Source organism: Euprymna scolopes, chromosome 46, assembly GCF_053919585.1.
Source record: "Euprymna scolopes isolate OS-2025 chromosome 46, ASM5391958v1, whole genome shotgun sequence".
Lineage (NCBI taxonomy): Eukaryota > Metazoa > Mollusca > Cephalopoda > Sepiida > Sepiolidae > Euprymna > Euprymna scolopes.
Window position 1 is genome coordinate 31,505,762 of NC_136527.1, and position 26,164 is coordinate 31,531,925.

Here is a 26,164-nt window from a genome sequence, read left to right on the forward strand (position 1 = left end):
TGAACATATGTTATTCTTAGGATAGAGGAATTTTTAATGTCCATGTATAATTTGCTATTTCGAGCAAAAGAATTTTTACCTACCTAGAACATGTGTGAAATAATTGTACCCTCCATAGGATTTACAGCATGTATATGAAATAATTTTACCTTTGTGAGGACGGGTAATGTACAACACATATTTAAAATAAGTTTTCCTATACTCAGACGGGAAATTTAAATACATATATTAAACAATTTAACATACTCTCGACAGGTATTGTACAACATATATGAAATAATTTCACTTCCCACCAAGGCAACCATAATTTAAAAAAATTGAAGTCAATTTTAGATTGATCGTTATGATTTCCAAATTAATACATAAATATATTGCCTTGGTTAATGATTAGACAACTGATATTCATAAAAAAATTTTAGTGGCTCCAAGCCCTGACTGAAGCGATTATTATAAAACATTTTCAGTTGCATGATGTCTTGTCTGGAACGATTTCCATAAGACATTTCAAGAGGCTTTGTGCCTTGTCTGGAGTGATTTCAATAAACGCTTTCAAGTGGCTTCATGCTTTGTTTAGAGTAATTTTAAAGAAAAACTTCCAAGTGGTTTCATGCCTTGACTTAAGCGATTTTTAAAAAACATTGCAAGCGGCTTCCTGAGAAATTTCCAGTAGCTTTATGCTTTGCCTAGAGCGATTTCCATAAAAAGTCTAGAGGCTTTTTACCTTGTCTGGAGCACGTCCCATAAAATGTTTCAAGTTGCTTCATGTCTTGTCTGGAGCAAATTTCACAACAAAAATTAAGTGGCTTTATGCCTTGTCTGGAGCGAATTTCATATAACATTTCAAGTGGCTTCATACTGTGTCTGGAGCGATTCTTATATAACATTTCTAGTACCTTTATGCCTTATCTGAAGCGATTTCCATATAAAATTTTAGTGGCTTCGTGTCATGTCTGGAGCGATTCCAATCAAACATTTCAAGTGGCTCCATGCCATGTCTGGAGCGATTTTAATAAAAAAATTTTAAGTGGCTTCATGCCATGTCTGGAGCGATTTTAATAAAAACATTTCAAGTCGCTTTATGCCTTGTCTGTAGCAATTTCCATAAAAACATATCAAGTGGTTTCATGCCTTGTCTTGACCGATTTTCATGAAACTTTCAAGCATGGTCCGTATCCTGTATGTTTTTTTTTCATTTAATAAATTCTTAAAGGACACTGCAGATTAGTAAAAATATACTCTCCCCATATTAAGAATGGCTTTCTAAATAATAACGTCATTATTGCAGCGCACTCCTTATTACGTATGTCATTTTTTTATTTATTAAGTTGGTAGGTGAAAGTACATAATAGTTAAAAACATATGCTCCTCATATTAAGAATGGTTATCTAAATAATAACGGTATTATTTCAGCACGGTCCTTAATCCATATTTCAGTTTTTTTATTTATTAAATTGTAAGAATAGTTAAAGACACACGCTTCCCATATAAGGAATGGCTCTAAATATTAACGTTATTATTTCAAATCCATATGAAAGCATAGAATATTTAAAAGATACTTTCCCCATATTAAAAATGGCTTTCTAATAATGTTATTACTTCAGCACGGTTTGTTTCCATATGCCAGTTTTTTATTTATTAAATTGTTATGTGAAAGTACAGAATTATTAAAAGCATACACTCCACATATTAAGAATGTCTTTCTAAATAATAACGTTAATATTTCAGCATGCTCTGTATTTCGAATGTCAGTTTTTTATTTATAAAATTGGTAGGTGAAAGCATAGAATAGTTAAAAGACACTCTACCCATATTAAAAATGGCTTTCTAAATTATGTTATTACTTCAGCACGGTTTGTATTCAATATGTCAGGGTTTTTTTTAGTAAATTGTTAGCTGGAAGTACAGAATAGTTTAAACATGTCTTCCCCATATTAAGAATGGCTTTCTAAATAATAGCGTTATTATTTAAGCATGGTCTGTAATACGCATGTCAGTTTTTTATTTATTAAATTGTTAGGTGAACGTATAGAATAGTTAAAAACATATGCCTCCCATATAAAAATGACTTTCTTAATAATAGCATTGAGACTCAAGACTTTGTATTTTGTATGAAATTAGATTGAGAAATGGATACTTATTGTTGACATGAAAACAATAATAAAACAAAAATAGAGGTAAACATGAAAGGAATCTACCTGGCTTTTTCTAAGCAGTTCAGAGATCTCACCCCCATTTGTTTTTCAAGGAGGAAATAATGCCTGGTAAAAAAACTACTTGGTTACTTAGCTAACATTAAAGTGTAGTATCTGTTCTGATGCTCTGCTGCACATTTTTCAGTTGGTGGAGAAGTTCTTCATGACTGAGACAATTATTTTTAATTGTTAGGAGAAAATAAAGGATAGTAAAAAACATACCCTACCCTCCCCATGCAAAGAATGGCTTTCTAAATAATAACATTATTACTTCAACACAGTTCATATTCCGTATACATGTTTCTTATTTAATAAATTGTTAGATGAAAGTACAGAATAGTTGAAAAATACCTTCCCTCCACATATTAAGAATGGCTTCCTAAATAATATTATTTCAGCACAGTCTGTATTCCGGGTGTTATTTTCCATCCCCTCTGCCTTAAAAATATATTCGAAATAAAATAAATATGAAATCTTAAAAAGAAGAAATATAGGTGTCTTTGTACTAACAAATTTAAAACCGCGAGTAAAATTTACATATTATTTCATTTTTTTAATACAAAGACATAAAAAAATGAGTTGTCATCAACTAGAATCAAGTCAAAATATCTAGCGTTCCAGTTTAATATTGTTTTTTGTATTGTGTGCATAAACGCAAATAATGTCGGCTAGTGGTTAATGTACATTTTATAAGTGTAAATTCTGCCAATGTCTACATGTTATTCATGTATGTAAACAAAGATATAACTCACTATAAACCATCCTTGGTGCATGAATATTATTTCCTGAGAATTTCAGTGTTATGTGACCAGTAGTTTAAGGGTTTACCTATTAAATATTACACACATGTACTATTTTATTTATATAGATAAGTATGTAAGGTTTCACAGTAGCATTTCTAAGATAGGTGGTTGTAGGGATTACATGATAGTAATGTATTGTATATAAGTCATTTCCAACTGTTGTTCCGGTTAATGTTCCCAGGACTTGCTGCTACATTGAATGCTTAATTTTTTTCCCGTATGTGTTTTCATAAGTCAACAAACTTGACAAGAACCACATACTTCACAACAATGTGGTTTCTCTACTGTATGTGTTTATCTACAATTCAACAATGTTGACTTCCAAGGAACATAAGAACCACATATTTAACAAAAATGTGGTTTGTCTCCCGTATGTGTTTTCATATGATTCAACAAATTTGATTTTTGTGCAAAACAAGAGCCACATACTTCACAAGCATGTCGTTGCTCCCACGCATGTTTTTTCATATGCCACAACAAATGTGACTTCTGTGCAAAAGAAGAACCACATATTTCACAAGAATGTGGTTTTTCTCCCGTGTGTGTTTTTATATGAGTCAACAAATTTGATTTCTGTGCAAAAGAAGAACCACATATTTCACAACAATGTGGTTTCTCTCCCGTGTGTGTTTTCATATGACGCAACAAATGTGACTTTCGTGCAAAACCTGACGCACATACTTCACAAAAATGCGGTTTCTCTCCTGTATGTGTTTTCATATGAGTCAACAAAGTTGACTTCCATGCAAATGAAGAACCACATACTTCACAGGAATGAGGTTTCTCTCCCGTATGTGTTTTCATATGACTCAACAAACATGACTTCCATGCAAAAGAAGAACCACATACTTCACATGAATGTGGTTTCTCTCCCGTATGTGTTTTCATATGACTCAACAAATTTGACTTCTGCGCAAAAGAAGAACCACATACTTCACAAGAATGTGGCTTGTCTCCCGTATGTGTTTTCATATGATTCAACAAAGTTGACTTCCATGCAAATGAAGAACCACATACTTCACAAGAATGAGGTTTCTCTCCCATATGTGTTTTCATATGATTCAACAAACTTGACCTCCATGCAAAAGAAGAACTACATACTTCACAAGAATGTGGTTTCTCTCACGTATGTGTTTTCATATGATTCAACAAAGTTGATTTATGTGCAAATGAAGAACCACATACTTCACAAGAATGTGGTTTCTCTCCCGTATGTGTTTTCATATGTCTCAACAAACTTGACTTCTGCACAAAAGAACAACCACATACTTCACAACAATGTGGTTTCTCTCCCGTATGTATTTTCATATGATTCAACAAAGTTGATTTATGTGCAAATGAAGAACCACATACTTCACAAGAATGTGGTTTCTCTCCCGTATGTGTTTTCATATGTCTCAACAAATTTGACTTTGCACAAAAGAACAACCACATACTTCACAACAATGTGGTTTCTCTACCGTATGTGTTTTCATATGATGCAACAAATTAGACTTCTGCACAAAAGAAGAACCACATACTTTACAAGAATGGTGTTTCTCTCCCGTATGTGTTGTCATATGCTGCAACAAATGTGACTTCCGTGCAAAAGAAGAACCACATACTTCACAAGAATGTGGTTTCTCTCCCATATGTTTTTTCATATGATTCAGTAAAGTTAACTTCCTTGCAAAAGAAGAACCACATATTTCACAAGAATGTAGTTTATCTCCCATGTTTGATTGCATTCCACAAAAAGTATATTGACTTGAGTATATGAGAATAAGCACGCTTATAATTCTAAAAATTTCTTTGAAGGAATTAAAACTGTTACATCACCAAGGAAGAAAAGGTCTTCTGATCTCTTAATGGATTTCTTTTCAGTGTTGCAAATTCTGAAAATATACAATAAATTTGAAAAAATAAAATTTTTGTGATAAAATTTAATTTTTATTAAAATATATATAGCGTCCTATGTAATTTGAAGTAGCATCCTATGTAATTTGAAATTTTATTTGCAATATCACTAAAGATTGAAACTTCAGCATTCAGGAGTATTTAACTTACAACTGATTTTTACAAAGTACTCTAACCATAGCACTTTTTTAAGGATACATTTTAAACTCTTCTAACTTAATGTTACTAATACTACAATATAAAAGGTTGTGGAAACAAAAAGGTGAATTCCAAAAATGTTATTTAAAAATCTGCAGTTTTATTAAATTAGGCTTTTTACACATGATCAAAATTATAAGACCAAGGGTTTAAATTCTTAGATTTATGGTACTTCTAATGTTTTTAGTTCAGTTAGAGATTAGCATTCACTGTGTAAAGGTGTTACCATGCCTAAACCAAGAAAACTCACCGAAGTTGACTGCCCCCAAATTCTAGGATTCCGTTTGTCACAACGAGTGATAGCAGTTAAGGTATATCGCAGTGCAACTGTTATTGTCAACTTTCTAAAAAACATTGAGAATTATGGAAAAGCAAAATCCTTTGGTATGCCCCCAAAATTTCTCCTGCATTGAGTAGGAAAATCAGACAGGTTATGAATGACAGAGGACTTTATTCTAGTCAAATTAAGTCGGTTACAGATGTTGATTACAGTCCAATCAGACGACACTTACAACAAAAAGGCATGGTAAATAAAAAGTGTAAACAAATTCCTCTATTGCTTCCACGTCACAAAGTGGAACGCTTAAGATTTGGTTATGAATACCAAATCTGGGACGTTGAGAAGTGGAAGACAGTCTTGTTTTCTAATGAGAAAAATTCAATTTAGATGGTCCTTATGAGTTACAGCGATATTGACATGACAAAAGCATGTCCTTTGAAATTTTTTCCACACATCATAGTGGTAAAGGGTCCATAATTGTATGAGGTGCCTTTTCTTACAGATGGTAAGATGGAACTCCAGATGGTGCAGGGTCGTCAGACAACAGCTGGTTATATTAGCTACAAAAAGCATCTTTGATGATGGAGGGACATCGTTTGTGTGGGGACGGATGGTTATTCCAAGAGGTTAATGCTGCAGTCCACAATGCAAGACGGATCTTAAGCTTTCTACAAGAAAATGGAGTCCATCTCTTGGGACATCCTTCATGCTCACCAGACTTGAACCCAATTGAAAATGTTTAAGGATGGATGAAAAAAGAGGTTTATCGAAACGGCAAACAATATTCAAGAAAAATGAATTTCGTGAAGCCATCTTCAGAAACTGGAAAAGGATCCCTCGCACCTTAATGGAAATCCTTATATTTTACATGCCCCCCCCCCAAAAAAAATTTTTGAAGTCATCAAAATCAGTGGAGGTAGATCTCATTACTAAGTTTTATTGTTGAATGTTTTCATACACTTTTCGTACACTTTTTTACAATTTAATAGATTTTTTGTCTCTGGTCTTATAATTTTTATCATGTGTAAAAAGTCTAATTTCATAAAATGTAAATTTTAAAAATAAATCTTTAGAATGTAGTTTTTTGTTTCCATATCCTTTTAGATTGTAGTATCGGAAGAGTTTATAGAAACTTTTTACTGCTTATTACTATATTATTTATAATTAATTGTTCCCATATAGTGTTAAATACTATACTAGGCTTAGTAATTGATCATCACCCAGAATATATATCGATTCCTTAAGCCAGATTACTCTTTATTGTTCTTCTCCATTTATAATTTTTATTTCATCCCATAAGGGTAGATGGTTTGCCTTTTAAATCATTTATTCTGCCATAACTGGTTTTTCAATCTCTTCAATGTTTTTTAATCTTACTGTAAGTGAGTGACATGGATTACATTTGTATAACTTTCAACATTTACATGGAATCTCTTTGTCATGATTTTTCCATAAACCATTTGACATGCACTCTTTAATACTAACCTGACGTTTTAAAAATTACAAATTCTTTCATTTTTTTCTGCCATGTCCTTTGTATATGATATACAAACTTTTATTCGTATAACATAATGGCAGTATTCAGAAGAGATTTGACTATCTTGTTTTCTGGTGGAGAGTTTTTCTTAAGCTTTCTACCTCATTTTAATATGTATTGTTATTAGTATATTAGTATATTTTTATTAGTATGTATTAATTTTGCTAAGTGTTTTAGGAAACAGACAGTTTCTTTACATTATATAGATTGTGAGGATTGAACTGTTATACTGGCTACATATTTAAAGATATATAGAGTGTTATTAGAGTCTTTTAATGATGTGGCATGAGATGACTTGGAAAATAAGAGACAAGAGTTTGATTTGGAGTGGTATTATTATTTTGTTCTTTCGTCAGTGGCATTTTGTTGTTATAATGGAGTAGTATCTATTTTCAAATTTTGTGCAGGGATTGACTTTACTATTGAAAAAAGGCAGTGGTGTCAGACATAAAAGAGAAGTAAGGGAATAGTACATGAAGTAAAGAGAAGTAAATAGGCAGGTAGATAATTAGATATTAGTACAAGTGTCAACTGGTAACATTATCGAGATTACCATGAATGATAAACAAAAGAGAAAAAAAATTGAAGGGAATAAAAATACCTCAAGAATTCAAGTTGGAAGTTGATATGTTGTTGAAGTAGAATAGAGATTTTTCTTGGACAGAACCGATACGCTGGAGAAGCATATCAATACTGGAAGGCATTAACTCATACTGAGACGCCCGTATTGAAAAGCAATAAAAGTTGGTAGACTTACAGAATAGACAAAATGATGTGGACAGGTGTCATTGAGGCATTGAATAGCCCGAGGAGTTTTCTATTAGTGTTAGTAGAAAAGATTTGGTGTATATTTTCGGGCTTTAAACAAAATCACCAAGAAGTATGTTTGAGCATTACTGGTTATTGACGATATACTAGCCTTGCTCGGGCCAGCAAAATATTTCTCAAAAATAGATCTAAAGTCAGCAGCTTAAATTAAGTAAGGACAATAAAATGAAAGCTGTGTTCACCTACCACCAGGGTTTATTTCAGTTTAACCTAATGCCACGCAGACTTGCAAATGTATCCAGGGTCTTTCCGGAATTAATTTCCATAGTTATACAGGTACAGCAAGATTATACATTACCGTATTTGGATGATATTTTAAGATTCTCAGATACGAACATATAAATAGGGTACTAGTCAGTTTACATAAGCACAACCTCAGGTTAAAATCCATAATGTGTGAGATTTCTAGGAGAGAAGTACAGTATCTGTGGTTCAAAGTAAGTGAACAGGGTATAACAAAGTCAAATCGATAAAATTACAGATTTCTTCAATATCACGTCATATCATCAATGATTTATCAAAAGATTTTGTGAGACAAGTGAGCCGTTAGTTTACTTGATGAGGAAATATGAAAGGTTCCAATGCGACAACACATGCTAGTTTGCCTTTAATGTTTACCTAAAAACGAAGTTTGCAGATATGGTTATATTGGTGTATTTTGATCCTGAAAAGGACAACCGGCTGTACACAGATGCATCCAATCATGTATTTGGGAAATATCTGTTGCAAATTGTCATATGATCAAAGGAAAAGCAAAGAGGCTGAAAAACCAATTTACTAGTCATTACATAAAGTTAATGATAAAATCGAATCATGTATTTGGGAAATATCTGTTGCAAATTGTCATATGATCAAAGGAAGAGCAAAGAGGCTGAAAAACCAATTTACTAGTTATCACATAAAGTTAATGATAAAATCGAATCATGTATTTGGGAAATATCTGTTGCAAATTGTCATATGATCAAAGGAAAAGCAAAGAGGCTGAAAAAACAATTTACTAGTTATCACATAAAGTTAATGATAAAATCGAATCATTTATAGCCAAAAAAGTTTGCGTCATATAAAAGGGTTGAGTGTTCATCAGTATCGTCCGAACGTTCTATAATTTCGAGTGTAGATTTAAGAGGCAGATAGGGAAATTTTTAGATTTAAAGATGCGGATGAAGAATAGTAAATCATCTATAATGCAACAAAAATAATTCATAGTGAAAGACGAGATGATGTCGAAACTCAACGACAAACTATTGATAAGGTTATATGTACCGTCACATCATAGAAAAAGACTGTGCAGTACGATGACAATAATGGTCACATGGGCGTGGAAAAGATATTTCACGCCAATAAGTAAAAGTATTTCTGTCCGTGTTCATTTAAGGAGGTGAATTAATACGTAGGCAAATATATTTCATGCCAAACCAGAAACCTGAGAAAGCAACAACTACAAATGCAGAAGTGTGGTTTGCCTCGTTTTCTTTTTGCAAAACTGATATTTGATATTTCCAGGCCCTACCCTACACTTTCAGGTAACTAGTACATAGTGACGTTCATCGATATGTATAGTGCTTGGCTGGAGACTTTTGTGATCCCTAATAAGAAGGCAGAAATGGTGGTGCATCTCTTGTTGGATGAGATTTCCTCAAGATTCAAGGTACAACTCCAGTTGTTAACAGACAATGGGTCCAAAAATGTTAACAAAGTGATGAAGAAGGCATGGGAGGACCTCAACATACACCACGTGACCACATCATTTTATTTTCCTTAAAGTAACGGAAAATAGAAAGATTTCATAGGATGATGTATGACATTTTAGCGAACAATGAACAGTCATGGCATTTATACATAAACCAAATGTTGGCGACTGTCAGATTCCATGTGAGCGAAATAATGAAATTCTCACCATACTTCTTGGTCTACAACAGAGACGTGATCCTGCCATTGGATAATATATTAATGCCTTGTAGAGTATGCTATGGTGACGAGCAACACTAGATCACTCTAAAAGATATGCATCGATCTTTTACTTTAGTAAGGGATAACATTCAGGAAGCTAGGAAAAAACTGGTAGCGAACTCTGATAAGAAAACAAAGTCAATGGATTTTAAGATTGAAGATCTGGTTTATTATGTAAGAAAACATGTTTTGTGGTTATATAAGATTAAGTAGCATTTGATGGGCTCCGTGACAACGTGCATGTGTAACATCTGTGGACAACGTCAATCAAGGAATGGGAAATTCCCAGCATGGAAAGACCGTTATGAAAGAGCGTATGAGTTGGATAGCAATTCAGGCATAGTACAGGCTGTTATCTTAATATGGAGGAGTTAACATCAACAAGAAAGATCGGATCAGGAGTCTGATGTACCAATGATGAAGAGGAGAGTCATAACACAGAGCATAACTTCGAAAATTGCATATATTTTAGACACGAATTATCCCCTATTTTCATAACATATGATATTAGGATCCATTTGAAAAGGCCTAAAGTAGGTTCAGTGTTTGGAAGTGGTTAGGGTTAGATGTCAAAGACGATATTAGGATCCGTTCAGAAAGGCCTAAAGTAGGTTCAGTGTTTGGAAGTGGGGAAGAGGAACAAATGAGATGGAATTGTTTAGGTTGGGTAAGATCTATTTTCTGTTTTTAAAAGAATATTCCTTTCTCGGGTTCATTCCATGCATGATTAAAAAAAGTAATTGAAAGTGATTATGAGAAAGACAAAAGAAATTAATTAATTAAGGGCATTTCTGAGAAACATGTTCGACACCGAAGTTATATTTTGAAGCACAGTTAAGTGCATTGTTGGAAATTACTGGAATAAATTCTTGTGTATCCACTTAAAAAATGCTGAGTTGTATTTCAATGTCCTTCCTTTTTTGTTTCTGCGATGGTACCAGAAAATGTGCAGGTCTGGGTTTTGAAATGTAATAACACTGTTCGAGTGTAAGAGTCACATTAAATACTTTCATCTCTATAAATGATCAGTGAAATTCGAAACCAAGATCCCAGTGACTGTGCCAGTTGCTTTATTACTGAGCCATAACCAAAAGCAGCATATCAAGTCTAGGTGGAAACCATTATTTCTATAGCAGCAGCACCGACACCTGACGGTTTGAGATTTTGAATTTTTGGTTTATAAGCTGTGCTGATTGCTGCTAGCAGTCAACTTCCTTTCTAGTTTACCAAATAAAAGGCCATTTCTCAGGCAAGTTGAGCAGATGACAACATTCATAAAACGATTAAACATTGGCAATCCTCTCTTCCATTCCAGCTCTTGGACTGACAACACACTGAATGGTGTTTCTACTAACTAATTTCCCTGTTTCATTGGCATAGAAATGGCGACAGTCTGCATTGCACAATTGACGATCAACAATAAAACCAACAGTTTTGCCATTTTAACTTTTCTTTCTTTATTTTTTGTTACACTACCAACTCTTCGAAGTACACACACACATGCTAGCCAAGTCAGTTACACACATGGACCTATTCTACAGCCAATCCTTTTCTTCTTTTTTACATTTTTACTAACGAATAAAATTAATAAAATTGTTTTTAAATGTTAGAATGAGACTTTGTCTTTCTATACTACAATCCTTTCAGCAGATAAATATAAATTAGCAAATTATGGTTAAACCAATAATTTCTCGGGTAAATTCGATACAATGCTATCAAAAACGTACAACTTTAAAACTTAAAACTGTTGTCAAAACATCACACTCCAAAACTCGATACTCTTTTGTAAAAACTTCCAACTCAAAAACACAAATTCATTACATCCACTTATGAAAAACCCATTAATAATCAGTTAATGTTCCATAACATACAAAATAGTTTGATTTTATGTCATCTCACTTTTCAAAACGGAATTAAAGTTAATGTGTACTATCACAATCCGGTAAGTAAATATGAAATTTCCATTATTGCAAGGAAAAACAAAAACAATTTAATGTTCAACAAAATAAAAAATAATTACACACACATGCTAGCCAAGTCAATTACAATTTTCCCTACACAAATTCAGAACATCCACTTATGAAAGCCTCATTAATAATAACTCTAAACTTTTCATCTATCACATTTAATTGCTTGATTGGTTGAAACATGGACTCATTCTACAATCCTTTTCTTATTTTCTACATTTTTACTAACGAATAAAATTAATAAAGTTGTTTTTAATGTTAGAATGAGTCTTTCTATACTACAATCCTTTCAGCAGATAAATATAAATTAGCAATTTATTCTTAAACTAACAATTTCTCGGGTAAATTCGATACAATGCTATCAAAAACTTCCAACTTTAAAACTTGAAACTGTTGTCAAAACATCACACTCCAAAACTCGACACTCTATTGTAAAACCTTCCAACTCAAAAACTCAACATTCTTTCAAGTTAACTTGCACATGACTACGCACATAGCATCCTTTATCCAACTTGTTCTCCTGTTTGTTTCACAAACGTTTTTATTCACCCATTTCATTTGCATAGAAATAATGAGTCTGTGTTGCACAAGTGGCCATCTGTTAGAGAATAGCAAGGCAGAAGCAGAAAATTATCTGTTGATCTATCTGTTTATCTAATTATCTCTGCATCTATCTGTCTATATAATTACCTATCTAGCGATGAGTTGACAACAGAGATTTGAAGTCATTTTCGATGACATGTTATGTGTTCCAGTTTGTGCAAGCATAGCTGAAGTTGGATTAGAAACGCCGATAAAGACAGGTGGGATTAAATGTGTCACCCCTGTGAAGGAGACGTCTCAAAATGGAAGCAAAGAAGAAATCTCCAATCCAAAGATATAAAATCCTACACCGTCTTTGGTCCTGTCTTGAAGCGTTCCTTTAAACAGATTCGAGCTCCCCAAGGACGTATGACAAACCTATCATAATTAGCAGAAACAGGTATGACGTCATGTTATGTTATATATGTATATATGTTGACATGCAAGCACACAGCAACACCTAGAAGAATCAGGGGCATCTACAATAGACATTAAAGATCTGATGACAACAGTCCATTACATAAAAAACAAAAACATACATAGTAACACGTCAACAATAAAACTATTTTAACCTTTCTTTTTTTGTTATAAAACTAACACTTTCAAGCACATGCTAGCCAAGTAAGTTATGATTTTTCTTGCACAAATTCAGAACATCCACTTATGAAAGTCCCATTAATTATAACTCCAACCTTTTCATCTAGTACAGTTAATGTTTCATAAAATACAAAATAGTTTAATTTTATGTCATCATCACTTTTCAAAACGTTAAAGGGTACTATCACAATCCGGTAAGTAAATATGAAATTTCTATTATTGTGATGAAAAACAAAAACAATTTTTCAACATGTAAAAAATGTAAAGAAAGAAAAATGTTATTGGTACGTATCATTTGGACTATTGTTCTCATCTTAAGTGTTATTTTTACAATTTTTGCACAATAAATAACACTCAAGATGAGAACAGTAGTCTTAATAGTCTAAATAATACAAAGAATAATTCCTCATCTAAAGAAATTCAGAACCGTAATATTGTAATTTGTTTAAAAATCATGATTATTTTTTAAAATTTAATCAAAGTTATTTGTAAGGTTTGTTGAATGTATTTTTGAAAGAACTTAAAAATACATAATAATAAGTTTCTTTAATTATCAGCATTCTTTAAACAAATGAATAGAAAATTTAATAACTGCATTTCCAAATAAATTAACAGGAAAACTCAACAAGAATACAAACATTTAATTTTAAAAAATGAGAAAACAATAACTGCATTACTTAATTTGTGAAATTTGTCTAAAAAAAGTCGATGTTTCCAAAATGGGGGTTCGATTTACTAGAGTGTTGTATTAGAAACAGAGTACACCTAAAACTAGTAAATATTGAATTCTTTTTTATATATAATCTGGTAGATTACTGAGTATTAGACTTTGTTGAAAAAATATAAAATAAAAAAAAAGATGACAATAAAAAAATATACACAGTGGGAGGGTATTGCTTTCATACGTGCATCGAGCATTTTTTTTTTACTTTAAACATATGAATCAGTGAAAAACATTTAAATTTAAAAAATTGAAAAAAGAAAATTTATAAATAAATAGGTTGTTTTGATACACATCTAAAATCTTTGCAATCCTCAAAAAATATTTTACAATGACGATTTTTTAAGGTTTTCAGGAATTCTGAAACCGAATATATACATTAAAAGTGGCGCAGAGAAATAGTTTTCATGATATAAAAAAATTACTTTTTCAAAATAAATTTATGGCCACCTAGTAAGGCGGGCATTTTTTTGTTTTTGTTTTTGTTTTTTTCTGATTTCATGTTTCGATAAAGACAAAAGGACATTAAAGAACAAAAAACAAAGAAAAATGTTATCAATTCTGTATGTGAAAACACATACAGAATTGGCCACCACTGATAACATAAAGAATTACGTATTGACCTTTTTTTATGTTTAAGTCAGTATTGAAAACAAAATCTGATAGATTAGTGACCATTCGATAATAATCCGATGAAAAAAAGATGAAAATAAAAAATACACATATGTGCGCCATGTAGTAATACTTACGTTTTTTTTTTATAATCTACTTTCGATTAACTTTATCTGATTTTATAAAGGAAACGATTTTTTAAATGTGATTGACTTTACAAGCTCAACTTAACATTCAAGATGACGAACGGAAGAGCAAGTTCGCAGAAAACAAATTGAAGAGGAGAAATTATTTCGAAATAGAGCCGATCTATTTGGTGAATATCACGGATAAAATTATTATTTTATTTAACATTTTAATATTTACATGAGAGAGAACAGATTACAAGTTTAATTTTTTTATTAATTCTCTAATTCGTTGCACGTGCAATTTAATGGCTGACACTGATTTAAAACCGCCTTTTCGTATTTTTATTTATTTATTTATTTTAGATTCCTGATTTTTTAAAATTGTGTTTGAAACATTTAAGCCTAAAGTTAATCTGATGCTTGTGCAGTTTACCAAACTCATTAAAAATGAAGATATTGGTGAACATTAGTTTATCATATTTTGTTTTTATATATATATAGATAGATTTCCTTTATCGTGTTGAATCTCTAATTCGTTGCACGTGCAATTTAATGGCGGGATCAGATAGATGAACATATTTTTGAAAGCTTATCATATTTTTTAATCGTGTTTTAAAGATTAAAGATTAAAGTTAATCGATGATATTGACTGGTTACTTAAATTCGGCTCAAGGAAATAATTTATCCCGAATTCTCCTAAGACAGCAAAACATCGAACCGGAAATGTAAATATGAATCGAAACGTTTCGTCCCCCCCCCATTTTCTCAGTTTTTTTTTAATATCGAAATGAAACGAAACAGCTTTATTTGTTTTGTTTTTTTTGTTTTTTTTTGTCTCTGTAATGAAAAATAAAGACCTTTTAATATATTAGAAAGGTTTTATTCAACATAAAATTCAGCAGGTACAACAACATGGTCGATAACGAACGACTAAGCTGGGAAAAGGCGCCAATTTAGTTCTATTTGTAAACATCTGGTGAGTGGTGCGCATGCGCACTAGCGCTCTAAAGTCACAAGACTCTCCACCACATTTTATTTATATTTCGGGTTGCAGGTGATCTTCCTTCCCCTTTTTGTTGCTTCTGGAAGAAATTTGAAAACGCCCTTCCTCGAGTCAGACTGTTGCTGCTGCTCTTCTATTTCTAAACACTTTGTTTTGTCGACTGGAGAGAAAGATTCTCCATTTGGTGAGGTATTATTTTTTGGGGTCTCCTGTTGATCAATCAACTCTGGTTCGCGGATGTTTGTTGGAGTAGTAGAATCTGGTGATGTACCATGATCAGGGGAGACAGGAGATTCCAAGTTTGTAGAGGAGGGGTCAGTGACAGGAGTGGGGGCTAGGTCTTCTGTTGAGACTGTTGACTGCCGGTCGTCAGGGAAACGAATTCTTGCAAAGTTGGGAGTTGCAGATATTATATCTACTGGTTCCACTAGGGGATCTGACTTGTGTTGGCGGACAAACTTCCTAAGGAGGGCCGGTCCTCCTTGCAGCCACTCGAGTAAGGTATATCAGGTGGCCGACCTTCTGGAAAAGTTAAACATTCTCTCGTGTGGGGTTGAGTTAGTTGCTGTACAAAGTAGCGATCGAATAGAGTGCAAAGCTATGTCGAGTACTTCATGGCAGTGACGTTCGTCCAATTGCCTGGTTTTGAGTGCAAGTTTGATCGTTTTCCAAATTGTGCAATTTACTCTCTCGCATTGTCCATTGCCGATTGGATGGTATGGAGTTGAGTGAGTAATTACAACTCCATGTTGCCAGAGAAACTCTTTTAGTTCACATGAAATAAACTGACTTCCTCGATCACTATGGATGGAATCTGGGCAGCCAAAAAAGGTAAATAAATTCTGGAGACAATTTATAACAGTTTTTGTTGATATGTCCTGACATGGATAGACAAAGGATAGCGTGAATATTTCTCTACAATCACGAGTAGGTATTTGAGATTATTCGTAGATGGTTTCGGTCCCATGAAATCTATTGAAAGACGTTCAAAGGGGGATTGAGAATGGATTAATCGACCTGATGGAGGTTTGAAGAACCTTGGTTTTATTTCAGCACATATTTGACATTCAGCGCAGGTGCGCTTAACATCTTCCATGGAGAATGGTAGATTATTCTGCCTCACAAAGTGGTAGAGTCTCGCTACTCCAGGATGACAAAGTGCTGCGTGCAGGTCCTTTAGTGATAATGAGTGCGAAGCAGAACATGATCGAGAAAGGGTATCTGCAGAGTTATTAAGAGAACCTGATCTATATACTATCTCATAAGAATAGTTTGAAAGTTCAAGTCTCCACCGAAGCAGCTTATCGTTTTTAATACGATTTGGTGTCTGCGTATTGAACATAAATGATGCAGCCTGTTGGTCAGTAATAATGGTAAAGTGTCGACCGAGTAAGAGGTCACGCTATTTACGCACAGATTCTACAATGGCTGCCGATTCACGTTCCACTGCTGAATGTCGACGCTCTGACTGCGTTAGGGTTCTGGAAAAATATGCTACTGGACGTCCATTATGGGAAAGGCAGGCTGCTAATGCTGTCGCAGATGCATCAGTTTCTATCGTAAAAGGAACTTCATCCTCAATGGCTGCAACCGAAGCCTTGCAAATTTCATCTTTCATGGTTGAAATTATTTTTTAGTTTCTCAGTGATAGGAAAGGACGTAATGTTTAATAAAGGTGAAATCCGATCTGAGAAATTCTCTATCCATGGTGAATAGTATGAGAAGAGACCTAGAGCCCGCCTGAGTGACTTACTGCAGTTCGGAATCGGTAATTCTTTTAGTGGTGTAAGTCTGTCTGGATCAGGACTGATTGTTACATTTTCCAATAAGTGCCCTAGAAACTTTAGTTTGGTTATACCATATTCACATTTTACAGGGTTTAGTTGCAAGTTAAGACGGTTGATAACCTTTCTAAAAGCTTCCATATTTTCGTTTAATTCTTTATTAGTTTTTCCTCCGATGACAATGTCATCAATGTAGGCAAATGTACCTTGGAGTTCATGTTCTTGAATCAGATTATGCATAATACGTTGAAACACAGCTACTGAGTTCGTTAGCCCAAAAGGTAACCTAGAAAACTCGTATAGTCCTCCGTCAGCTTCAAATGCTGTGTAAATTCTCTCGTCTCTACGTATAGGGCATTGATAATATGCAGACTTCAGGTCAAACTTATTGAAAATTTTGTACTGTGATAGTCGGCGTATGATATCCGAAATTTTGGAAAGCGGAAAAGCATCCAAAAGTGTAAACCGATTTATAGTTGCAGAATAGTCAACGACCATGCGACGCTGATGTCTTTAATTTCTAGTTACTAGTACTTGGGCTCTCCATGGGGAATTCGATTTGATTATGATACCTTCTTTTAATAATTTTTGTATCTCATTCCGGATAAATTCGCAGTCCGATGCTGAGTAGTTTCTGCTTTTTGTTACGATGGGTTTATAATTCTTTGCTAAATTAGCAAAAAGAGACGGTGGCTCGATTTTCATCTGAGTGACGTTAAAAATCTGTAAAGATGGTATCTTTCCGTTATAACGGAATTCCTCCCGGTTATGCAATTGCATGAACTCTTGTCCTAGTATAATTGGAGCACCCAAGTTGGGAAGGATAGATAGACGCATATTAGTGTAAATTTGTCCATTAACAGCGATGGACGCAACACAGTGTCCTAAGGTTTTGCTCGTGAGATTCGAGGAAGCCATGCTTACCGTATCATTAGAAGGTAATATACTAAGACCGAGTGATCTCACGATGTTCATTCGTATAAAGTTATGAGTGCTTCCACTGTCTACCATAGCTTTCAAACAGGTACTATTAATTGTTGCATTTACTACAGAATATTGTGTGCATGGAGTGCATTGGGATGACGCAGTGAGGGCAATATATGCAGAACTAGTCCTGGTATTATAAGTTGTTTGTTTTATTTTAGATCGGCAGACTTTAGAGAAGTGGACCCTCTTTCCACATTTAAGGCAGTCAGCATTCCGAGCTGGGCAAATATTTCGAGAATGATTTTCTCGTCCACAGAATTGGCATCTGGCGAAGTGAGTCGCCTGATTATTTCTGGAAACAGCAGCACATTCATTAGTTAGTTCTAAACTAGAGTTATTTTCAGATTCATCTGCATGAATAGATGCCTTTGCTACAATTGATGTGTCATAAGCTGCTGCATTATGTTGGGCCATTTCTAGACTTCGTGCAGTTGCTACGGCATGATCTAGGTTAATTTCAAAACTTTCAAGTAATCTCTGCCTAATAGTTGAGGAAGTGAGCCCTGTGATAAATGCGTCACGTATCGCTAGCTCCGCATGTTGAGAGGCAGTAACATCTTCAAATTTACAATCCTTAGAAAGATTCTTTAGTTTTAGGAGAAACTGATCAATAGATTCACCTTGATTTTGTTTCCTAGTGGCGAGAAGGTGACGAGCAAACACAGAATTTACCGGTTTTTACATAGGTTGCTTGAAGGATGCTAATAGCCCTCTCGAATGTTGAACAGTGAGATATAAGAGAATAGACCTTCGGTGAGATGAAATTAATCAGAATACTTAACTTATTCGGAGGATTTTGAGGATGAGCGACTGTGAGAGAGTCGATGCAGTTGATGAGGGTACGAAACCAATGATTCTATTCGTCAGCGGTTGTATCTGACGATCCTTCGAATTTACCAGGTCTCAGTATAGCATCCATTGCTGCTGTTAATTTTTTAATTTTATGTTGAATAAATTGTAATGAAAAATAAAGACATTTTAAGATATTAGAAAGGTTTTATTCAACATAAAATTCAGCAGGTACAACAACATGGTCGGTAACGAACGACTAAGCTGAGAAAAGGCGCCAATTTCGTTCTATTTGTAAACATCTGGTGCGCATGCGCACTAGCGCTCTAAACTCACAACAGTCTCTTTCTTTTTTTTATCGAAATGAAATTTGTTTTTGTTTTCCTTTTATTTTATATTTTTATTTTATTTTTATTGTGAAAAAAAGGGGGGTTAATGATTGCTCATGAGAGGGAGAGCGGTGTGCATTTACCTTGCTTACTAACAAAAAGAGACTGCCTTTTTAAAGCTTTTTTTTCACAGGTCAGGTGACAGTTAATCACATGACCTTTTCGTTATTTAAAGGGAGATTCTTCTCACTGGTCAAGTTTTTTTTCCAGATGAATTTGTGGCTGGTGCCGGAAAGCAATTCTTTGATTACCTAAGCTTTGCTGGCTAGCAATTTTTAACTGACTGTCACGTCGCGGAAGGGGGCAATTCTTCTGCAACTTAAGATAGGTGCACATTGCTTCCTTTCCTCGACTGAGCAGTCATTGGATTTTAAGGGAAAATTAATTTTTTTTTTCACATTATCAGTTTTTTTTTTTTTGTGGGGGAGGGTTTTCTATATAAATAAAGGTTCCACCCTCAAATTTAAAATTACTACTACTAAGGTTTTTCTGGCTGCTGAAAACGAAAACAACGTTTAAAATTTCAGGAAACAAATATTTTTTCAGACATGAAAAAATTATCGTGTGAAAATGAGGGGGATCACCTTTTTATATTAATTTAACATAAAATAAGCACCCTCTTTACGGCCACTTTTTTTTTTGAGGGGGGCAATTTTTAAGGTAGTGTTTATTTGGTAATTGTGACCAACCAACCAGCAAAAATTAGCGCTTGGGCTTACAACAACGACCACTAGTTATAACAAAGACTTACATTGTTAAAAAAATATATATACATGAACAAAAAAAGTTGTAATGAAAAATGTGTTCCTGGCGGCGTCAGAAACTGACAAATTCAAATTTAGAAGTTAAATAAATTTATTGTACCACATCCCTTGAAAGATAAATATTAGTTTTCTGGTACTATTTCAAAGATAATTAATAAAATGAAGTCTTAAGATATTTATTGGATTAAAAAAAAAAGAACATTGTTTTTACAAAAAAAAAAAACATTGCTCGTAAAAAAAGATAGTTTTTACAAAAAAGCTTAATTATTCCCCACCCCTCAAAGAAGAAGTTCGTAACAGATCCAGCTTTGCATAATTCCAAGTAGAAGTTTAATAACAGATCCAGCTTTGCATAATTCCAAGTAGAAGTTTAATAACAGATCCAGCTTTGCATAATTCCAAGTAGAAGTTTAATAACAGATCCAGCTTTGCATAATTCCAAGTAGAAGTTTAATAACAGATCCAGCTTTGCATAATTCCAAGTAGAAGTTTAATAACAGATCCAGCTTTGCATAATTCCAAGTAGAAGTTTAATAACAGATCCAGCTTTGCATAATTCCAAGTAGAAGTTTAATAACAGATCCAGCTTTGCATAATTCCAAATAGAAGTTTAATAACAGATCCAGCTTTGCATAATTCCAAGTAGAAGTTTAATAACAGATCCAGCTTTGCATAATTCCAAATAGAAGTTTAATAACAGATCCAGCTTTGCATAATTCCAAATAGAAGTTTAATAACAGATCCAGCTTTGCATAATCAAAACGAAAGATAACGCGTCGCTCATAAGTTCTACAAAAGCCCCCCCTCCAAAAAAATGTCAGGAAGTCCATTTTATTTTATAACTAAGGCTGTGACAAGAAAACATTTTTATCATTGTTTTGACTCTCGAGTATATATCCGACACAGTTAATCAACCGAGAACCACATCACTCTATTGTTGGAATTTTTTAATACCAATAATAGAGTATCCCCCCACTGTTTACATTTATTTTGCAACAATGGTTTGTTGCGACCTGTGACTAGGTAAAAATTGTAGAACCTTGTCGGTCTGGTAATAAGGGTAACGATTCGATTTCCTTCAACTCCAATCCCAAACTGAAATCACAGTATTTATTTTCGGAAAATTTACAAAGTAAAAATCAGAAAAATTTGGCACAAGGCCGAAGATGGGGGAGGGGAAAGGACGGTCTTCTCTGACTAGTGCTAACTAATCTAACCTAACTAGTTCCTACTTTCACTCTACTTACACCATAATACCACATTCATACTATACATCCATCAGCGTATACATCCTTCATCAATCACCATAAGAACATCATACCATGATAACCTAATTAAAACCCATAAGAAAGGGGGGGTTTGGGAAGATAAAAATTTTATATACAAAATACAAATGAAATATTTACAATGTTAGTAACAAAAGACCCCCCCCGTTGTTAAACTATGGCAGATGAACTGATTCGCCAGTCGAAAGGGTGAGATGCGGGTCCAAACGCTTTATTTAAAACACCTCTTACGAAAACTTCGAAAGGGAACCCGCATCTCTGGCGAATCAAGCGATCTGTCACCTAATTGGGGAGGGGAGTGGGGTTAAAAAAAACGCAGGGACAAACTTAAAAGGGGCCTAATGATCGCTATCACACACTAGCTAGGTTATGAACAAAGAAGCCTAAATAATGGTCCTACTCTTGCCTATATCGTGACCTACTCTGGACTAAAAACGAGTCAGGGCTGACGTTCGTTCCTGTTACCCAAAATTCTTTTTCCTAAGGAACATCCAAGAACCAGTCAAGACTTGCTTCTCTCACCCGACACACACGCGCAACTGACACCCACCATTCAACAAAGTCTGACGGAGAGAGTCTAACTCTCTCGGCCTTGATACGATCCTTTAAATAATGATGGAAGAGTCATATAAGGTCGAGGGGAGCGAAGTCCTCAGATCCATAGACCACTTTCATACGTGTGTTCCAGATAACACCTCTCATCACAGCTAGCAAGGTCAAACACAAATCTTTTCTGAGCCTATCCGTTGTCGGAGCCCAATTGCTACAGACATTAATAGGAACCAAGGTTAATGAGGATGTGTTTAGTATGCGGACCATGAGACCTGTAACAAACTCAATCAGTGGCGCCACGATGTGACAATAAACGAAGGCGTGACATAAAGTCTCGTCCTCATCGCCGCACCGTTTACAAATAGGCGAGTCCACCAAGCCAGCTGAGTGGAGTCTCTTACCGACCCAGAGAGCATCCCGAATTACCAGCCAGGTCAGGGAAGCCTCGTCGTTAGTGAGGCATCCTGACCCAAGCGCCCAAGGCCAGATTGAGCAGAGCTGCTCCTTCGTCAAAGGGAGCCTCTCACTGATGACATCCGTTACGGATCCCTTCACTAAAACCCGATATAATGCCTTTCGGGACAACAGCAGAGTGTTAGAGGGGCTTTCCTTCACTCTTAAGAGGGACTTCAGTGCGCGCCGGCACTCGCGGTAGAAGGGACATTCACCTCGGGGCAACCTGTGTGCCTCCCCCTCGGAGTAGTGCACCCCTCTCAAAGCCAGGAAGGCTTTCTTGGTGTCCTCCATCCAGAGGCCACCGTTTTCCCTATCTTGTGTGCACATTCGATCTAGATAGTAGAGCCGTAGCGTGTATAGCCGAATCTCCACGTTTGGCATACCGAGACCGCCTTCAGAAGGATGTAGGTAGCAGACATCGCGACAGACCTTAGGGGCCCTTCCAAGCCATAAGAAGTTGAAAAGAGCCCTCTGCAAATATAGCAGTGTATCTGACGGGATTGGAAGCACTGATAGACGATAAATAGCGATTGGATAGATGTGGGTATTACACACCTCCACTCGCCCCTTTAATGAAAGGTTTTTACTGATCCACCGTGAAGCTGCAGACCGTACCGCTTTCAGAACCTCCGACCAATTTTTCTCCAGCTGGAGGTCAGGACCATACCAGACGCCGAGTATCTTGCAAGGCCCATCGCTCCAACTAAAGGGCCCCTGAAGGGGCATACCCCTCCAGGCACCAATGCGCAAACCTGAAGACTTGTCGCAGTTAATTTTGGCCCCTGTTACCGTTTCATACAATCTGATTTCTACACCGACGACACTAATCTCAGCACTGCTCGTTACAAGCACAGTTACGTCGTCGGCATAGGCGGAGTACTTCGCCTGGGCATCCACACCTGGCAAAGTGATTCCGCGTAGCCTGCGCAAAAATGGCTCGATCACAAGCACATATAGCATGGGTGATAACGGGCACCCTTGACGAATGGAACGTGACAAACTGAAGGGTCTCGACCTCTTCCCATTTACTTCCACCATCACCGTGGGGTTAGTATAGAGAAGATGAACCCAAGAGCGAAATTGCGGGCCAAAACCGGCCGCCGATAAAACAGCCCCCAAGTACCGATGGTCAACCCTATCGAAGGCTTTGGACTGATCTAAATTGATCAGCGCGGCCTCAGTGTCGACTTTTTCTATCCTCAGGCATATCGAGTGCAAGTTATCCTGGATTGTCCTGCCCTTCACGGCACACGTTTGCTCGGGGCTAATAAGACGAGCCAGGACAAGCTGCAGACGATTTGCGAGAATCTTGGCCAAAATCTTTAACTCAGCGTTAAGCATCGTTACGGGGCCTGAAATTACCTAACCCATCCCCACCATCTTTGCTTTTACGGACAAGTTTTATCACACCCATGGTAAAGTACTTGGGGATTGAGCCGTTCCTAAACCATGAGTTAAACAAAACCGTCAGTAAAGGGACAAAGATGTGCGACAACCTCAAATACACTTCGTAGGGAAGACCATCGATCTCCGGTGACTTATTAAGGCTGAACCGCTTTAAGGCTTCAATGACTTCATCCTCCGTTATGCCACCTTTGCACCTAGACGCTTCGGTCGTCGAAAGACGAGAAAAGTCAGCTAAATAGGTGTCGAACTGTTCTAATGACAGACCGGGTTCCATGGAAAAAAGCTCCTGGAAATGGGATCTAAACGCCTCCAGCACACCCTGGTTTCTGGTCACGGTACGCCCGTCCGGCAATGTGACACGAGTGATGTGCCTATCAGCCGCTTGCCTAAGCTCCTCTGCACGCAGTTCAGCGGCCATGTTTGTTGCTTCCTGGGGCATTCTTTTTAACCTAGCCCTAATCGCTAAGGCTTGGTGCTCCTTTTCAGCAAGGGAGGCAAGCCGAGCCCTAATTATATTAACGCTAGCACTATCCCCCTCCTCCACCGCCCGATCTAGTCTAGACTCTAGTGTCACTTTAGCTGCCCTAGAATCTAGATTGAGTCTTTTGCTAAAGTCAGCAGCAAAGGACTTAATGGCTTCCTTAACTTTTACCCACCACTTATTCCCAATAATTGCCCCCGTCAATTCCCGCTGTAGGGTTAGTAATAGCCCGTCACGGAAGCCCTTCACATCGAACAACGACGTGTTGAGCTTCCAGTAACCGGCTAATCTAGGCTTAGGTCTATCTAAGTTTACCCGTACACGAACAAGTCTGTGATCCGAGTAAACTATATTGTGGAAACTTGGACAATCCAATACTCCTACGTTGACTCGCCTAACTAAGAACCGGTCGATATAGCTTGAGAGCTGTATCGAATCGGAGCCGCCTCTACCTGTCCAAGTCCACACTAAGTCACGGGGCTTTTCATTTCAGAACTTGTCGATAAGATCAAACTTATCCACAAATTCACGAAATAAAACAGCATCCTAATCTCTGTTAGTTCCCCTAGATGTTAACCCAAATCGATCTAACTCGGGATCCAGGACGGCATTCCAGTCTCCCGCTAAGATAACCGTTCTGGAAACATCTAAGAACTGCTCCATCCGCCGAAAAAAAACAGCCAGCTCAGAATGGCTATTGGGCGCATAAACCCCAATAAGACGTAATGCCCTACCCTTTATGGTAACATCCAAAACACATAGTCTTCCCTCCGGATCCAAGTAACACGGGTCACACGACGCATCTAGAGACCTTTTAACTAGCCAGGAAACCCCTCTCGAGCGAGAATTATAGTGCGCTGAGTAAGCCTCAAAGGTCTTAGACAGTGCACTCAAATGGTCACCAGGAATAAGGTGGGTTTCCTGCACACAACAGATATCCACTCCGAGATGCTGCAGGTCCAAACTCAAGCGTCATTTTCACGAGTCGGCCCTTAGCCCTCGGACATTTAAACTAGCAAGCTTGAGATCCATGGTGGTGCCTTAGGGTTGGGAACCAGGAACGAACATCGCGGCCGTGAGCATGCTGACGGCTCTCGTGAGGGAATAACTACCCATCGTAGTATCGATGAGGCCGTCACGAGAGATACCACCGACATGCAAAGGATAGGTTAGTTTTGCTATCCTATATAGGGAGGGGTGCATTTTTACCGGGACCCTCCCAACACAACATTTTTTAAGGTTTTTTATGTCACAATCTTTAAACACAACAAGGGGAGTGGGGAGGTTGAAGGCTTTATTTGCCTCTTCGAACATTAGCCAAAGATCCTTGGCCTCTTCTTTTTTCCGAACAACGGTTAAGATTCTTTTGGCATTGGGAAAATTAGCAGGGGTATCTATTAGTTTCCCCCCACCTCCTTGAACTCAATTAGTTTTGTGAGGTCAGTTCCTTTAAAGTTCTTGTGGTTGTTAATAGCGGCTTGGTTTATTATGCAAATGTCTTTTCCAAGGAGGTAGAGAGTCTTTTTCTTGTGTTCAGGCGCGGGGGTAATGTCCATAGCAGAATGTGTGTTTTTAGAAGGAGATGCAAGGGGAGTGTTGTGAGTGGTCGCAGAGGTGGATGGAATGGGAGAGGAGGGTTTGTGTATTTTTGAAGGGCTTAAGGGTATTAGTTTAGGCTGTTTATAAGGGACCGGAGTTGTAACTGGAGGAAGCATTTTGAGGGGGGAAGGAGTTTTTGGTTTTGTAGGAGACTGGGTGATAGGGTTGGTTAAAGATTTGGGGCTTGGTTTCGGAGAAGTGGCTTTACATGGGGATTTGGGTGATGGGCGTTGAGCGTCTAATTTCTTTTTTAGTTTGACAATTTCCAGATATTTCTCTTTTCCGGGGTCGTTTTGCAGCATTGCCTGTTCTTTCATTTGGTCAAGGCTCAGGCGTCCAGGGGTTTTTCTCCCAGGGGTTATTTGTCAGGGTTCTC

The 26,164-nt window shown here is 36.3% G+C and overlaps 1 long non-coding RNA gene across 1 annotated transcript in view; it reads right to left on the bottom strand.

The window, feature by feature from the left end:
• Positions 1–1,605: 1,605 nt before the first annotated feature.
• LOC145270620 (uncharacterized) overlaps positions 1,606–26,164 on the bottom strand; it is a 90,785-nt gene continuing 66,226 nt past the window's right edge. Inside the window, exon 2 of the long non-coding RNA XR_013865474.1 lies at positions 1,606–4,869. This is a non-coding gene — a long non-coding RNA (uncharacterized LOC145270620). The remainder of the gene's footprint in view (positions 4,870–26,164) is intronic.